The following is a 4,530-nucleotide window of genomic DNA, read 5'->3' on the forward strand; positions in this document are numbered from 1 at the left end:
TGCATTGACATCATACCAAGAACGATGAAAAACATTGCATTCATAGTTGTTACTTCATAGCTCCAAGATTCTTGGTGCATTGTTGCATGCGTATTTCGGGCATGCATATTAGTGCATATTTATCCGTTATCTATTTATTAGTGCATAGTTATGCATATCAGTGCATATTTATCGGCGCTCTAGTAATTACCGTCTTTTTTGTCTCCCTCTCTCTCTCTGCAGCCCTCCATGATGTTGTCTAAGGTCAATGCGGTCCGCAAATCTCACAAACACTAGCGATTAAATTATTAAGCACTCACTGTTCAACTAAACTGCAGAAATATGCATAAATGTGCAATATGCTGCACTAATATGCATAAATATGCACTACCTGCACTAATATGCATAAATATGCGCTAATAAATAGATAGCGGATAAATATGCACTGATGTGCATGCTCGAAATATGCATCAACAATGCACCAAAAATCTTCGAGACATGGAGTAAAAACTGTGAATATATGCAATGTGTTTCATCGTTCTTGGTATGATGTCAATGCATCTAATGCATATTTGACAAAATTTGAGCATTGTACTAGGGACCACACTGAGCCGCTTTCAGGCAGTAAAGAAGGCTTGCGCCACGATATAAATCATGTTCACTGTTCAACCATTTGAGTGATCAAATCACCATGTTATTGTAGTTTGATTCGTCTCTCGAAAGGAATCGCCCATATAAGTTCTCGCTGCTCTTTCCCTTCTCTTTCGTATATGAGTTGGAAAGTGAAAATGATGGGCTCTCAAATAGAGCGCTCTTGTGCTAGTGCATATGGCGTGTGGAGCTAAAAGCACGTAGGAGGAAAGAGAAAAAACAGCGTTTAATCCTATATGGCACCATTCATTTGGCAAATTGGGTTCCCGGGGATAAACCAATTACAGGAGGCCGCGCAGCCATCATCATCACAGCTGCGATTTATTCGAAACGAGCGAGATTATTCTTGCAGATGCGACGGCCGATAGCACAACAGAAAGAACGCTTACGACCGATACGGATATAGTATGGGCTTATCAAGTTGAACGAGCGTACTTCACAGAAATAAACGGAACATGGCACATGCACAAACTGCTGATTTTTTTTACCCCTTCTTTGTGTGACGGTCACATTTGCCTTCGGTATCTATAGCAGCCTCTCGTGGGAGAGTGGGAAAATTATTATCTGGACAGCTGATTTTTTTTTTTTTTTCAGGATCGTGGTTTTCTGTAACAATAATCATACGGCAAAAGTTCGAAGGTTCGCGAGTGCAGTTAATAAGGATGTGATGAAAGACATCCTTTTATTTGTTCAAATTGGAATGAAAGAGTACCACTGTACGTGTAGGAAATAGTATATAAAATGGCGGAGTATTTTGTGAACGTTTGAAAAGTGTAATGAACATTCCCCAGTTTTTCTTTATTTATTTCCAAGCCACCGTTCTGTATAGATGCATTCCTAATGAGCCTAATGCAGACTAGTACACTCTTCGGGGGAGGGGGAGCAAATTGGGGAGTAATTGCAGCTCCTAGTCCCCTAGACTGCAATTACTCCCCATTCTCATCCCGGTAATTTACTCCCCCACACCACCACCATTGAGAATAGTTCTTATACACTTCACATAAGCTCCCGTGCATTTTAGTCCAGTTGTGGTCATGCATATATGTAAACTTCAGCTGGATGTGTCGTTCTTGGGCCCATGTTGTTAAACGCTTTCTTGTCAACGCAGGTCCATTGGACTAAAGTCAAATAAGACGTATAGGACTAAAATTAAAGCTTTTTTCATCTCCAAGGGTTGGAATTTCGTAGGGGGTGCGTGACACCCGCGTCTGCTGGTATTGACTCCTTTGGTACGTACGCTTTTTTCTGTTTTTAAGGGGTCATTGTGAGACCTATGTTCTTGAAGACGGAGGAACCAGAGACCATTCTCCAACCAATCTCCTCGTGTCTCTGGTTCCTCCTTCTTCAAGTATGCACCAGCTTGTCAGCGTCCGCTCTCTTTTATCAACCTATGTTCTTTTTTAGGTGTGTGCGTCGGGGGGGGGGGGGGGGTGGCAAAATCCATTAGTGTGCATGTTTCCAATATTCTACGGGTGGTTTGGAACGTGATACTTTGAGATGTTGAGGCGACTGGCAGCATTCGATAATCAATATCGCAAACAGACAACCCGTTTCTTACGGAAACGTTCATTGCAGTTGTGGTGTTGTTGTTACCGAACTTTTCGCATGTCTGATATGGCGACATACTGCTCGAATGGGATCCCGTCTCCTGGGCGGGCTTAGCATGGAACCGCACCGACATTCGCCTTATACAGCTTCTGAGAAAAAACCCACGTAAACATACAGACAGCAGAGTTGGAGCCGGGGTACGAACCTGGCTGACCTCTAATAATCTCAAATTCCATATTGTTGTAAAGTGCAACTACGAATAATAATAATAATAAAAATATTTTTTATTTTATTTCGTATTATAAATAACACTCGTTCAAATACTCGGTTCGTAAAATCTAAATGCCGTCAGTGAACATTTCGTACTTCCGCGAATTTGATTGATTGATTGGGAAAGAGGAAAAAAAAATTGAGATGTTAGTCCCAAAACACCCAGTCCCACGAATTTTCCAAAGAAGCCACAAAACTGCATAGATTCGGATTCTCAAGGGTGACGTCATCCAGAGTTGCAGTTTCTGTCACATCTCCGCTCTTAACACAACGTTGGAAATCTGCCGCCAGATGTGGCGAGGAAACGGAAATCGACCTTCGGGGAGTGATGTTGCCAGACCCATTGTAGACTGTGCACCGTATGACGTCATACTTAGGAAAACTACAAATTAATTTTATGATACACTTCCGCCTCGCTTAGAGGAACAATATTTGGGGAAAGACCCGCATGATGCAATGGCAAAAAATTCGGTTAGACTTTGAAGGCACGTGATATTTTTCCGCACAGTGGCACTTTAAGCGGATGCATCATTCCCAAACACGATAATTAAAAAAAATAATTTGGAGCACCAATGACGGCAACACTTTTTGTGTCTCTCCACTCAACTCGAGGAGCCCTTTGTTGAGGCAAGGACCATGGAGCGGTGCTCCAAGCCCTTTCCTGCAAGATGTATGGGAAGAAAGCGCTTGATAAGAATATTTCTCTACATCCGGAGGCCCTTTTGATGAAGCAGCTCGCAATAAGGACGTCTTTTCTTTGACGCGCTTGGGGGAAAAAAAAAGAAAAAAAAAAAAAGAAACCGCCAATATCTCGAGGGTAACTATATGTTTTATTTCCTTACTCTTCTCTTTTTCTGCTTGCCTCTTAAAGCGTTATTTATTGGCGACAGGGAGTGCGGAGATTATCTTTCGAAGCCACTTTTCTGAAGCAACGGCTTATCTTTTTTTCTTTGTGCTGAGTTTCGCCGAAGTTTTGATTCGGGAACAGGTTTCACTGTACCAGTTAAAGCACATGTGCGGATGCAATCCGGCTCGATACACCTGTTGACGCAGTACCATGTAGCACCAACCCGCAGTACCGCAGTACCAACCCCATCTTACGAAACGAAAAAAAAAAAAAAAAAAAGAGGCCTCAGCGTAAGCGCGCACATAAACACGATATTCTCAACAACAACAACAACGACAAAAAAAAAAAAAAGAATACTGATCATCATATCAACATAAACACGAGGAATGAGTTCTTTGCGCAGTGTTGCAAGAATTTACAACTGAAGCGCACCCGGACGGAAGTTCTTATCGACGTTAGTAGAACCTTAATGGAGAGGTGACGTTAGGGGAAGGTGCGGTCAAAAGCCTGCTCAGGAGGCGGCTCATGGAACCAAGCAGAGAGGAAAAGGAAAGGGAAAGATACTGCTGGTGCAGTTCACTCTTAAAAAAAGGAGAACTTCACCACATAACACGATGAAGGACGGTACCAATGTGGGGGAGGTAAACATTGCTTCCAGCACCGTGTGTCGGAGAATTCCGGCGCACGTCATAGGAACCTCATGGTGGTCGAAATCATCCGCAGCCCTACCCTGCGGCACGTGCAGCGTGTCGTCACAGAAATAGCCTGACACAGCTTACGTGCAAATCTACTCCAATTACCTACTTTTACAATTAACATATTACATAATGCACCTGCTGTTTTCAACAAATCAGGGAACAGAACGATGTCATTCAGGATTACGGTTGGCTAGCCACGTGCTATGCGGTGAAGTTCTGCTTTAAGACTTAGTGTAACAAGCTAATGAAAGGCGGGGTATTCGTTAAGTATGACGAGTCACAGTCGTTGAGCATGAGTCAGTCAGTTGGAAAACAAAACAAAATAAATATAATGGTTTTAGACCGTATAGTGGCACTGCGGTGGCACTCCACAGCGACAAGATTTTTTTTCGCTCAGCTCCCACCCATGTTTCGATCGCTATAGACTCGCGATTCTTTTTTCCTGTGTATGGGTGTGCCAAGGAGCGGTCGGGCAACGTGTCCTCAGTGTGTCCGGGAAACACCTCAGCAAACAGCAAACATTCATTCATTTTTTTT

The sequence above is a fragment of the Ornithodoros turicata genome, chromosome 5, assembly GCF_037126465.1.
Source record: "Ornithodoros turicata isolate Travis chromosome 5, ASM3712646v1, whole genome shotgun sequence".
Lineage (NCBI taxonomy): Eukaryota > Metazoa > Arthropoda > Arachnida > Ixodida > Argasidae > Ornithodoros > Ornithodoros turicata.